Source organism: Macrobrachium nipponense, chromosome 17 (genome assembly GCF_015104395.2).
Source record: "Macrobrachium nipponense isolate FS-2020 chromosome 17, ASM1510439v2, whole genome shotgun sequence".
Classification (NCBI taxonomy): Eukaryota; Metazoa; Arthropoda; class Malacostraca; order Decapoda; family Palaemonidae; genus Macrobrachium; species Macrobrachium nipponense.
The window spans coordinates 67,054,947-67,071,028 of NC_087210.1; the positions used below are offsets into that span (position 1 = coordinate 67,054,947).

General features: G+C 23.9%; 1 pseudogene; it reads right to left on the reverse strand.

The window, feature by feature from the left end:
• Window positions 1-10,991: 10,991 nt before the first annotated feature.
• Window positions 10,992-15,613, reverse strand: LOC135195931 (uncharacterized; annotated as a pseudogene).
• Window positions 15,614-16,082: the final 469 nt, after the last annotated feature.

The following is a 16,082-nucleotide window of genomic DNA, read 5'->3' on the forward strand; positions in this document are numbered from 1 at the left end:
ATATAATTACACGTACTATATAGTATATATCTCTAATCTATATTAGACGATATCTATATCTATATATATCTATAATATATATCGATAATTAATAATCTATTTATATATTAACACGTATATATATACGTATATATATATATATCTCTATTGTATCTCTATCTCTATTATATAGATATTTATAGATCATCCGTCTCTTCTATATTATCTATATCTATATAATCATATTATCTATATCTCTGTATTATCATATATATACGTCTATATATATCTATATATATATGTATATATATCTTATCTATATCGTATATATATATATAACGTAATATATTCAATATATATACTTAATATATATGTATGTATATGTATAATGTATCTGTAATCGTATATATCATGTTATTTAATATGTATCTGTTATCATGTATATGTATATGATTATGTTAATGTATAATATATATGTATGTAATTAGTATGTAATGTAATGTATATGTGTAGATGTTGTATTATTGTGTATATGTGTATATGTAATATGTTATTATATGTAATCGTGTATATGTATACTTGTAATTAGGTTATATTGTGTAATGTATATAATGTGTATGTGTCTATTTTATGTATTACTGTGTAATGTAATGTATTATGTAATGTATGTATGGTATATGTTATGTATGTATGTATACGTGTATCCGTGTATACGTGTATAACTTGTATCTATATATCGTGTATAATAATATACTACTACGTTAATTATTATACGTATATCTATTGCGTACATATTATATAATATATATACGTTATATATATATAATTATATACGTATATCTATAGAATATATATATAGTATATATATATATATAATATATATAATTTATTATACTGATAATATATTGTGTTATATATTCTATAATATTAGATTATAATATATTATATCTATATATATATATATAATATTATATATATATATGTATATATATAGTGTATATCTATTATATATACGTATATTAAGTATATATTTTCTACGTATATCTATATATATACGTATATATCTATTTACGTATTATATATATAATATATTCGATATATATATATATATATTTATATCTATATAGTATATATATATTATATACGTACTGATATATCGTATCCTATATATTGATATCCTAGGCGTATATGTTATAATATACGTGATTATATCTTATAAGCGTATATATATATATATGTTATCATGTATATAATATAATAATTACGGTATAAATTAATAATACCGTCCTGTTAATATGCCATTACTTTCTTTCGTGTAATTAATACTCATAAAATCTATGTAACTAAAGGCAGTTCTATTGTATTTGTATATCTTTTTTATGGTTTAGATTATAAATTGTTATTTCAAATAAAATGGTTTTAATATATAGTGATATATATATTATATATACTACTATTTATCTCGTCTAGTACTAATCTCATCTCCTATGTTATAATCAGCTATTCTAGAGTCTCTATTCTTATCTATCTAATAGATGTGATCTGTCTCCTATATGTAGTTTATTCTTTGTAGTTATCTATAATATATGTTCTCATATCTATATTAGCTTGCTCGTTCTCTATAATTCTCATATATACATATATACTATTGTATGTGTATATATATATCTTATATCTATTCATCTGTGTATCGTTCTCTCTATTCCGTATAACAATCTGTCCTATCTCTATTTCTCATCTCCCTAGATAATATCTATAATCTCTTAATGTTTCTCTATCTATATTATTCTAATCGCTCTATATTCCGTCGTAAATATACGTATTATATTATTATACGTATATCTATATATAACGTATAATTAACATAAATAATAATTCGGAGAAATAACAATACGTGTTTGCAAATACGGCCAATTAGTTCTTTGGGAAATACTCATAAAATCAATGAACTTGCTCATTGATTTGCAGCTTTTTATGGTTAAATATAAAATTGTAATTTTCAAAAATGTTTTACATATAATATATATTAAGTAGTATAATAAATCTATTATTATCTTATCTCTATCTATATCTAAATCTATCTACTTCTTCTATCTATCTATCCTTAGTATCTATATATCTATTATATCTAGATATCTATATCTATATGTATACTATCTATATGATAGGTATTATATGTATATATATATATATATATATATATATATAGTATATATATATATCATTATACTATATATCTATAGTATATATATTATATATATATATTATATATAATAATATGTATATATATAGTATGTATATATATATCATATATATATATATATATATGTATATATATGATGATATGTATATATATATATATATTCTATAGATATATATATATTATATATATATATATAATATATATATATATATGTATATATATATTTATATATATATATATATGGTCTATATATATATTATATAGTATTCTCTTATATATATATATATCATATATATCCATTATATATACTATATATATCTATATATCATATATAGAGCTGGTAAAAAATGTTCTGTAACAACAGAATTCCATCTAATAAAAGGAGCCCATAAAAAAAACACAAGAGTCTACCCCCCAGTGTCTTGGGAGATGTCTTTTGTTCGACGTTAATCAGGAATTTGGCTAAGGTGTTTGGGTAAGTAAAAGGCAAAAGGGTAGATTTTTCCGAGGGTGTGGGTTACTCTCTTAATCGGGTCCAGGTGAGGAATTTTTATTTTATTGTTGGGTGATTCTCTTGTCTTGTCTTTGGAGGGTCGGTAGAAAATTACGTTTGCTTTGTGAATTTATTTCTCAATTATATGGTCAGGATACTTTAAAGACGAAAGTTGCTTGCGAATTAGTTCAGGTAAGTGTTCGTAATGGCTAAAGTAGTGAATGTATGGAAAGTGAGAACGTTGGTTATATTATATATATCATATATATAATATATATATATATATTATATATATATATATATATACACAAATATATAATATATATATATATATATATATATATATATATATATATATATATATATATATATATATATATATATAAATATGCTTAAAAAATCACAGTAGATGCACGTGACTTAATAAATAAGCGAATACCACGGGAAATGAAAAGTCAGGAATCGAAGCGGCTTTCGTCTTATTCAGAACATCGTCAAAGTTAGCTCTTGACGATGTCTGAATAAAGACGAAAGCGCTTGGATTCCTGACTTTTCATTTCCCGTGGTATTCGCTTATATAATATATATATATATATATATATATATATATATATATATATATATATATATGTATATATGTATGTATATATGTATATAGTATATATGTATATATGTATATATACATATATACATATATACATATACATATGTACATATGTATTATATATATATATATATATATATATATATATATATATATATATAATTATATAAAACATGCTTTGAAATACAATTTATATTTAACTATTTAGCCGTAAAAAACTGTCAAATTCAATGAGCCAGTTCATCTTTTCTGAGTATTTTCATAAAGGAGTAATCACGTATCGCAAACGTATTTTTATTTCTCCTAATTAATACCGCGTAATTTAAAGTTTTCAAGTACATTTTTTTTCGAAAAATAATTCTATTTATAAAGAGTACGACACTCCTTGATAATGTTAATGGTGATGTTATTGAAGCTAAAAGCATGAATTTCTAAGTAGATATAACATGTTTAATTACGTAATTCTTAAAAATTTCTGTAAACGAAAAGGATTGTAATCCTTATCAGTATAAAAAATATATTGCTGGTTTATAAAACATTGTCAGTACCCCAAATGGAGAGGAGACCCAATTTCACACTGTAAATATTTTAAGCACTAATAAATGAACTACTGTTCTGGTTCACCTAAAAATGGCAATATTGTACCCGAATCCACCTCGTCCATTATAACGTTTTAATTTAACCATATGGAGTATGACCTGAGCCAAATTGCTGAATCCGCGTGGGAGGTTCTATCATTTTTTGCCTACAGTATCATTTAGTTGCCGCAAACAGAAAGCATTGAATTATTTGGGGTATTAGATTCCTTTAAATACGCAGTGAAATAACGCTAGATGTAATTGCTATTTGAATTTATGGGTTTATTCCGTGTGCATTAACCCGTCGCGTGTGCATATATATATATATATATATATATATTATATAATATATATATATATATATGTGTGTGTGTGTGTGTGTGTGTGTGTGTGTATGTGTGTGTGTGTTAGGTATACTTGGGTTGAATAATATTCAGTTTCAATTATGGTTCAATTGGAATTAAGTTCATACCCAAGGTATGTAAAGAATCATGGTCTAGATTCTAGATTTATTCTGAAGTTAAAAGAAATTATATGTCTGTATGCGTATGTATGCATATAATGTATAGTATATATATATTATATATTATATATTGTTATATATGGTATATATGTATATATATATGTATATAGTATATATAATATAGGATATATATATATATATATTATATTGTATATATATATATTTTATATATTTATATATATATGATATATATATATATCAAATATAATAAGTATGTATATTTTATATATTAGTTTATATATATATATTTCATATATTTTATATATATATATTTATATATTTATATATATATATTTATAATATATATATATATAGAATTATATATATATATATATATATATATATATAATATCTATATTTAATATATATGTATATATATATATATATATATATATATATATATATATATATATATTATATATATTGTATATTTATATATATTTATATATATATATATATATATATATATATATATATATATATATATATATTATATATAATCATATATATATATATATATATATATATTTTATATTTATATATATATAATATATATATATATATTATATATATATCTATTTATATATTTATATATTTATATATTTATATATTTATATATTTATATTTATATATATTTATAAATATTTATTTATATATATATATAAATTTTATATTATTTATATATATTTTTATAAATTTATAAATTTTATAAAATTTTTAAATATAATATATTTATATATTTTATATATATATATTTATATATTTATTTATATATATTTATTTATTATATTTATTTATATATTTATATTTTATTTATATTTATTTATATTTATAAAATTTTCGTTATATATATATATAGGTATATTTTATATATTTATATATTTCTTTTATATATATTTATATTGATTATATTTTTATATATATATATATATATATAATATATATTTATATATATGTATATATTACTATATTTATATATTTATAATATTTATTTTATATATATTTATATTTTGATATATATATATATATATTTTATATAGATATTTATTTATTATATTTATCTATTTATATATTTATATATTTATATATTTATATATATATATTATATATATATATATTTATATATATTTATGTATTTCTGTATATGTATTTAGGTATTTATGTATTTAGTATATGTATATGTATTTATTATTTTATTTTTTTATTTTTATATATTTATATATTTATATATATATTTAATGTATAGATATTTATATTTTATATTTATATATATATATATTTACAATATATTTATATATTTATATTTTATTTTATATATATATATTTATATATTTTATATATTTATATATTTTATATATTTATGTATTTATAATAGTATTATAGTTATAATTTATATATATATATAATGTATATTTATATATTTTATATTTTATATATCTATTTATATATTATATATTTATATATCTTATATATTTATATATTTTATATATTTAACTTTTATCATATGTATATATTTTATATATTTATATATTTATTTTTATAATATTTATTTATATAGTATTTATTTTATATATTTATATATTTATATTTATTTTTAGCCTTTATTTATATATTTATCATATTTATTTATATATTATATTTATATTTATTTATATATTTATTTAATTATTTATATATTTATATATTTGATTTAAATATATATTTATATTTATTATTTATAGTTTTTATATATTTAATATATTTATTTATATATTATATATATTTAATATTGATATATAGGCTTTAATATTTATATATTTATTTTTAGATATAATTTAGTTATTTTATTTATTTATTTGTATTTGTTATTTTATCATTTATATATATTTATATATATATTTATTTATATTTTAATATAGAATATTTATATATTTTAATGTATTTATCATTTATTTGTATATTATATTTTTATTTATTATTTATTTTATATATTTATATATTTATATTTATGTATTTTTATATTTATGATATTTATATTTATATTTAATTTATAGATTTATGTAATATTAATATTATTTATATATTTATATATTTATTTATTTATTTTATGTATATATTTATTTATATTTATATATATATATTTTATATTTTATATATAAGTTTATATTTTATATATTTATATTTATATATATCTATTTATATATATATTAGTTATATATTTATATTTAATTTTATTGATATAATTTATATATTTATTTATATATTTTTATTTTTTATTTTAGTTTATTTATTTATTTATATTTATGTATATTTTTATATATTTTATATATTTATATATTTAATAATTTATGTATTTATATATTATATATTTGTATTTATATTTATGTATTATGTATTTATGTATTTTTGTTTATTTAGGTTTATTTATATTGGATAGGCTATTTATATTTTAAATTGATATAGGTATATATATATTATATATAATATTATATATTTAATATATATATTTTATAATTTATTTAGATTTTTATATATTTATCATTTATTTATATTTATTTATTTGTTTATGTATTTATATGAATTTTATTTATATATTTTATTTATTATATATATAAGGTTAATATATAGATATATTAATTTATTAGATTTATAATTCTATATATTTGATATATTTATTCAATAATATTTATTTATATATTTAGATTAATATCATTATTTGGGGTATATTTTATATAAGGATTATATATTTAATATATTATAGTATATAATATATATATTGTTTATATATATTTATATTTATATATTTTATTAGATTTTTTATATTTAGAAGCTATATATTTGATATATTTATATATAGGATATTTTTTATATATTTATTTTTTTTTATTTGGAATATTTATATATTTTAATATATTATTTATATATATATATGTATATATTTATATATTTATCTATTTTATATATATTTATATATTTATTTATATTTATTTATATTTTATTTATTTATATTTATTTATATTATTTTTATTTTATTTATTTTATATCATATATTTAATATTTTATATATTTTAGGATATATTTATATTTTTTATATATTTTATTATATATTTATATATATTTTATGGTATATTTGGATAATTTATATTTATTATATATTTATATATATTTATATATTTATACATTTTATATATTTTATATTTATTTATATCTGATATTTATTTATATTTATTTTATTTATATATTTATATATTTATATTTATTTATATTTATATTAGTTATTTATATTGTGATTATTTATTTATTTATTTTAGATATTTATATTTTATTTTAATTATTTTTTTATATTTATTTTTATTTATTTTATTTTTAATGGATATTTTCTTTATATTTTATTTATATTTATTTATATATTTTATATTTATTTATATATATATTTTTTTTATATTGTTTTATATATTATTATATTTTTATATAGCTATTTATTATTTATTTTTGTTAATTTTTTTATTAATATATTTATTTTATATTTAATTATATATTTAATTAGTTATTTTTATTATTTTTTGATTTATATGTTATATTTTATTTAGGGGAGATATTTGTTATTTATTTATATCATATATTTATAGTATTTAATTATTTTATAATATTTTTATTTATTAGTATTATTATTTTTATATTATTTTTTATTAATATTGATTAATATGTTATTAATATTTATGTTTTATGTGATTATTGTATTGTTTTTTGTATTAATTTGTTTTTTAATTTAGTTATTTTTTTGTATTGCATACGTTATTTTTTATTTGTATTGTTTTATTGTATTTTTATAGTATATATTGTTATTTTTTTGTTATGTTTGATTTTGATTTTTATTTTTGTTATATATTTATTTAGTTTATTTTTGTGATTTTATTTATTTATTTATTTATTTATTTATTTATTATTGTATTATTTATATTTATTATTTTACTAATTGCTGTCATTAATTTTCTTTTATAATTTTTTTTTATTTTTATTATTTTTTTATTAATATTTTTAATAATTTTTATTTTTAATAATTTATTATGTTTATTGTTTATTGTTTTTTTTTGTTTTTTGTTAATTGTTTTTTGTAATGTTTTTTCTTTTTTATTGTATTTTTTAAATTGTATTTTTTATTGTTATTTTTATGTTATTTTTTATGTTAGTTTATTTTTTTTGTTTTTTTATTTTATGTTATTTTCTGTTATATTTGTTTTATTTAATTTTATTTTATTTAATTTTATTTTTTTTTTATTTTTATTTCTATTTTATTTATTATTTATTTTCTGCTGTCACTAAAACGCCATATCCTTCTCCTTGACTGTATGAAATGTACGAGAAGTATTTGAAACATTTTCAGATTCCTTATTCCTTATTTAGCTTAGAGTTATAGGATGTCTAAAAATGTATGTTCAGATTTCGCATAACATAATGTAAAAGTTAAGATAACGTAGAATGTAAAAAGAGAGAAATTTTTGCATCGTACATCAGCTGCGAGGGATGCTCGATTTTGTTTTCATAACTTGTCATCTCTCGAGATAAGAGGAACTCGAGATCTCCGTTGATAAGAGGAACTCGAGATCTCCGTTTCGTTTTGGAAACATGTTAACACGTCTGATAGGGAATTCTGTTTGGAACATGTAGAGAGCATACAACGTACAAGACTGGTTTCAAATGTGTATGTCTTTACCGAGTAATCACATGGAATGATTGCACCATCTTTCCTAAGACCGTTTTAGAATCTTGTTGAAGCATACGTCATCTTTGGGAATGACGTCATTTAGTGTTTCTTTCTTTGTAAATCATAATTCCTTTTATATTAGAATACTTTTATTATCTTAAATCACGTAATAATAAATGTATTTGTGATTGTAATTCCAATTTCTTTTTAGATATTGTTTTGAAGGAGAATTTTATGAAAGTAGGTCTCTCGGCCCCAAAACTTTGTGCGACGAAATCCACTGTTCAGCTTCTTTAGGAAAGGGAATTTCATTCTGAACTTAGAACCTCTTTGCTTTTGGATCTCTCTCTCTCTCTCTCTCTCTCTCTCTCTCTCTCTCTCTCTCTCCTTGATATTACATATACGTAAAGATTTAATACTTACTGAATGGTAACTCGTAAATTTTAAATTTCGTAATTCTGAGAGTTATTTAGTATTATTTGGTGCTTATCGTGGAATCTGAACAAACATTGTACAAGTGTGTAATGGCGCCTTTTCTTTTTTGAAATATTGTGAATTGTGTGGTAAAATGTTGGAGCTAGCTGCAGCAGAAAGAAACAATTAGTACCAAGGTAATGTGTTATTGTAAGGTTTTATTAGTTGCAACTAATAGTTACAGTGGTTAGGGTGAAAGTGTTTAAATTTTTACACATTGCGAATTTTTGTGTTTTGTGTTTGTTTCATTTGAAGTGTTTTTTTTTTTCATTTATCCATTTTTCTTATTGAAGTGTTTTTTTTTTTTCATTTATCCATTTTTTCTTATTGAAGTGTGTGTTTTTATTTTATATTAAGTGTGATTAGTGCTTTTCACAATTTTGGTATTTTCCATATTTTTCTGTGATGTGTTTTCATTTGCATTCACCATTTGATTAACTTAGTTGTTTCAATAATTAATCATTGCACATTTAATTGAATTTGACACTTGTGAATTAATTTGCATTTACTTAGAATTCTTTTCAAGTTTTATTGTTGTTTAGCACTTGTGAATTAATTTCCAAATTTTAATTATTTCCTAACACTTTTGAATTTCGATTGAATTAATTTTCTTGAATTTTGTGATGAATTAATTTTGTTTTAATTTTACTTAATTAATTCAAGAATTAGTTAAACTTTGCTTTGTTTTCAAGTAACAGTTAATTTCCCTGAGATTGTGAATTTCACTTATAATTTTGAGTTTGATAATAAATTTATGCATTTAAAATTTTTATAAGTGTTTTTTTTTGCACCAATATATAAGTATGTGATTTGTTTAGGTAGAAACATAGTGGTAATTGAGTTGTTTCCTTCAATATACTTGAAGTGAGTTAGAACCAGGGAAGTACTTAGACTTCTGAAATCAAGGAAATACTTAGGCTTTTAAAGTTGTTGATTGAGTGATGCCCTTTAATTAATTTAATTACACACAAGATTACCTCACACCTGTTTCAATAAACTCAGCCTGCTTTTCTGCAATACTGGTAAGTTGTTTAAGGGATCACTGTTGCCTTTAGAGTATTCAGTCGTATTTTACCTGTGATGAAGGTTCAGGTGTCTGGCTGTTGTGAGGTAACAATTATTGATTGGTAAGTGTAGTAACCAGATACTTGGTACTTCGTCACAACACACACACACACACACACACACACACACACACACACACACACACACACACACACACATATAATATATATATATATATATATATATATATATATCTATATATATATATATATATATATATATACATTTATATATGATGTATAATACTGCTATGTAATTTTCTCTTACGTCAGTTTGCTACTTTACCTACCTATATATATACTGAGCATCGTCCCTTGTGTGCATCCATTACTAGAGTTGTTTTCGCTGTACCAGCCGCCCTAATTGCACAGATATCCCAGCATTCATATCAGCCATCATCATGATGGTGTAATTCCAGGACATTAGTCCCTTTCTGCAAATGTTCACAAACATAGACAGACTCCCACTGAAGCTTCCCTATTTGGACGGGAATGAAACCTTCATCAGGTTCGCTGTTCGTCCCCAAAGGTTTTTTGTCAGTCTTCTTCTCAGATTCCTGCCGCCTGTTGAGTTTCTTCCACTTGCTTGTTTTTTTTATTTCTGGAGTAATAGCATGTTAATTATTCGTTCTATTCCTTAAATAAATATACAGGACATTTATTTAATGCCGCTTAGGCCAGAAATTGTAGCGTATCTCGATATTATATTTTTGCCATTGCCTGCATATGCTAAATCGGATTTCTTGGGTTGGGTCTTTCCTAGATAATGCCCTCAAGGGTTTTCATGGGTCGTCATCGGCGACTATTATTTCTTGGGGATCATTATCTTTTTGATATTTACAGTCTTTTTGCGGTAATCCCCTACGGGGCTTGGACTAAACACGCCACCAAGGTGGATACTATTCCAGGATAAAACCCTCGGGAGTCACTCTCTAGGAAAGGTCCCTTGGTTTTCAAGGTCATATAAATTACTTAATGGTTTGTGAACTGATATAGTAACGATGAAATGAATGTATGTTACTCAGTTTTAGTTTATTTGATGATTTTATGAACACCATATTAAAGAAAATAGACGTTCGCTGCATCTTGCTGTTATATGCTTACCAGTGATAAAGCAGACGCTGTTGAATATATTTATTTTCGATACAATTATAATTATTACATACAAGAGAATTATGAAGACAGTGGGTTATCACATCACGCACAGGAAGTAAATGGCCTAATATTAGTGAAACCTTTAAGAGAAAAATACAAACCTCTAATTATTTAAACACTGTGGTATCAACGCGTTTCGATATTGTTGTTGGGAAATAAATAATTTTGAAAGCTACGCAGATTCATTTGATTGCAAATATTTTCCAATGTTATGAATCCTAAAAAAAGTGAGCGCCTACGTAAAAGTAAGTGTGGCCTCTGCCTAGAAGCTAGTCAAAACTACTGTGAAAAAACAGCGCCACAGTACCTCATATTTGGAAGAAAATTCTATGATTCTGAATATCTTTGAAGCTTCTCTTAGGGCAGAAGGCTTACTAGCTCCATATCAACATTACACTTTCTGAACTCTGAACTCTTGGATTTAGTTTCATCTGGTAGACTGGAAGACCGTATCAGAAACGTCGTCATTTTCATCCATTGTGTCTTTTTGAGTGAGGGTATCATTATGATTATCAGTATTCCTTGACGCTTGTTTTAATTTTCTCCAGGTGGAGAGTGGCTAGGTGTAACTTCACATACTGAAGTTATTGCCAAGGAACTGTTCCTTTGACTTACTCTAATATTGACCTTAATTGAACCATATCTGAAATACGTGCTGTAGGAAGGAAGGTTTGCCTCTGGCTAGACTTTTCGATACGTAAGGTTTACATTAGGCGGGATTTTGTTTTTGTTATGCTTCACTAGCAAGCGTAAAACAACATTAAATTTATATCTATTTTCCCCCAATATTATTCTGAACTAATTTTCTAAGAGCATAATTAATGTTATGATGAAACCTGCTTCAGTTTTGCCTCTGGTTGTATAGTCACTCATATAAGTTCAGGGATGTCTCCGGGCATAAAGCTGAATTCCATCCAACCCCTTACTGGACAACGGGTTGTTGTTGTTGTTGTTGTTGTTGTATTAAGCCAACACTTCTTGTTGGCACGGGCCTTTCCCTTGTTCGGCCCGTAGGACTACGGGTCTGTATAGTGGACTTAAGAGGGGGGAACAGAAACTTTCTGCAGCAGAGTTACTAACGTTTCCAGAGGCCGTGTAATAGTGTTTTATTTTAAATAACTCCTAAAATAACTGATGGATTTCCATGATATCAAAGCAGGGAGCGCTTCATACAATGGCTTAATTTTAGGAAATACTGTGCATTGCCAATTACGTTTCATTAACTTTTTTACTTAAGAAAATGAGGCTAAAGCCAGTCTTGGCCACCCACACATTCGCAAAAGTGATGACGTCCCTCAGTGACGTTGTTATAACGTTTCTTCCCCTGTACCTCCCATCCCCCGAATTGTTAAACGCCTGTTTAACTCCATAGATAATTGTCATATGACCTACCCCAAGCAATACGAAATTCTTTGTCAGTAAAAGTTCAGCATACCTGGTAATGTGATTCGTGACTTTAGACTTTACCTAAACACAAGACCAACCTTTTATATCTTACCCACTCACTTACATTGAAGATCAAGAATGAGACTTATGACAGGAGACGAAAGAAGCCATGCTAACCCTACACTTCACACTTCAAGCGAGTGTTGGTAAAGCAATAGAAATATAGTTTTCTTTAGGTTAAGCCGTAGGTCTCGTTCTTCCATACAACACAGGTTACTCGATACATCAATTGCCAGGAAGAAAATGACAGAGAGCATTGTTTGATATAATTTATCATATCAATTTCACCAGAGAGAGTAGCATGAATTCCTTAGAAGGTAGACTTCTAAAAGATGTTTCATATAAGGCATTGACATCGGCCATTTGATAAATTTTGAAATCATATATATATATATATATATATATATAAATATATATATAATCTATATATATATATATATATAGATATATATATATATATATATATATATTATATTATATATATATATATATATATATATATATATATATATATATATATATATATATATATATATATATATATTATATATAATTTTTTTTATATATATATAATATATGATATATATAATATATATATGTGTGTGTGTTCATACATAATAAGATTTACTATATTTCAACCTATAGTTTTATATACTTATTTACGTTATAAGTACCAGTACCTATTTTTGTTACTTAAAAGGTATGTGACAAATATTGCGACTTTGTCACTGGAATTATACCAGACTTCAATTAATGAACCAATCAACCTTACTTTGAGAAATCCATTGACATTGTCTACATGCCAAGCTGATATACTCGTATCAAAGTATTCATTAGCTTTGCTTTTCCAAAATAATGTTATCACCAATTGCTGGAAAGCATAGATATATGAGGGATGAAAAAAAAAAAAACAAGAAATGGACACATACATTTTACTCATCATCACTCTCAAGGAAAAGATCGTTTTCCTCGTCACTATCAATGTTGATGATGACCGGATCTATACTGTCTTGAATATTATCTGTAAGCCAGTAATCATCTTCAAAATATCTTGATCTCCTGACAGCGCCAGCCCACGTCTCCCCTGTTACAGCAAGCCTGGCCTCTTCAAGCCTGGCAAAGAGATCAGCATGGCTAAACCGCTGCAACAAGGAGCGCACCTGTCGTTTCATACAGCCCCACACCTGCTCGATGGCGTTGAGCTCAGGATGGGCAGGGGGAAAGCGAACCACTTCATGGCCCCATTCACGGATTATATTATCCACAATGTAAACTGGTTTCGGCCGGTTGCCCCTGCATATCTTTAGAAGCTCAGGGCGTGTTGCATGAGCTGGATACTGTATTTTTCGAGACCTGAGCCAGTTAACCAAATCCTCCTTTTTTGTAGCTGTTGTTGGGCATCGGCTATCTCCTGTCAATTGGCTATGGTATGGGGCGTTGTCTAGCACCAGCACCGAAGGATCCTCAAGCGACGGCAGGAGCTGTGATGTTAGCCACCGAATAAATATCTCTTGAATTCAATTTCTCCATGGTAGTCGCCGGTTTTATTTTTCGCAGGGAAGTATACAAATGAATTTTCTACAAAACTTTAGCTGTACCACCTGCTACCACCACAAACCTCTCTCCTCCTCCTGGTGGCAACTGCCGGCTGTAGGTGGCACTGGTGACAGATTGAGAGGTGTCCACCCACTCCTTGCTATGTTGCCTTCTCGTCGTAAACCACGTCTCATCGACATACACTACTTCTCTTCCTTCATCACGATGTTGCTGGAGGGATCGTAGAGCATCAACTCGGCGGCAAACGACGTCCAAAGTTTCTTTCCTTAGGTACATTTTCCACTGGGATGTTTTGTACTGGAAATCCATGTTATGGAGGATTCGCCATACTGCCTTCTCAGATGTTTCTTCAGGAATGATATTTAGCATTTTAAGTTCTTCCGCTAAAGTGGCAATAGTGAAAAATCGCTTAGCAGCAAACATGCTGTGCACATGTCTCCTAATGGAACCAACGGTGAAATTGTCAAAGACCAGAGGCGACGTATTTGATTATGCAGGTGGTGTTTCAGGTGGATGAGGATTCTTTCCACGGTTCACCAACACTTGGACAGCGTTCGGAGTCATCCCCATAGCATCAGCAACTCGTTCACATGGCCTGTAGGGGAAAGAAAGAAAGAAGGAAAGAAAGAAAGAAAGAAAGAAAGAAAGATAAGAAAGAAAGAAAGAAAGTAAAGGAAAGAAAGAATATATATATATATATATATATATATATATATTATATATATATATATATATAGGCTAGCAGTATATTGCAATATATCACGGTTTCTTCTTTCTCTCTGTTGTGAATGGTGAGGAGTTTCAGCGCAATTGTAGTTTTGCAATGGCGAGGACAAAGCAACATATTTGCCATGACTAAAGTCGAATCTATATGAAATAGTTCAGAGCTACTACTACAACTGCTGCCGATGATTACCTTGGATGTACTAAAAGGGCTCTGAGGTCGGAGTCGAAGTCGGTGAAATTAATCCTGAATCCTGCTCCAGTCTTGCCCCAATAACATCATTCCAAATATAAAACTCTCTCAAGGAAAAAAATTATTTTTCTACTTCTACTAATATTTTTATTTTATTTTATTTTATTTTTTATTTTTTATTTTTTATTTTTTATGTCGCAAATCTAAAATTTGTAGGAGTCCGAGTAGAATATCTCTCAGTGCGATTCCACACCCCTGTTTTAAACCTCTTCTATTATGTTCGATAATTTGTGTTAACCATCATTATCTACCAATCATTATCTACCACCATAAAACATTTTATTGCTCTTCCGGCTCATTTTATATGTGCAGTACACAGTCTTTCCTAACAGGGATTTACTTGGTA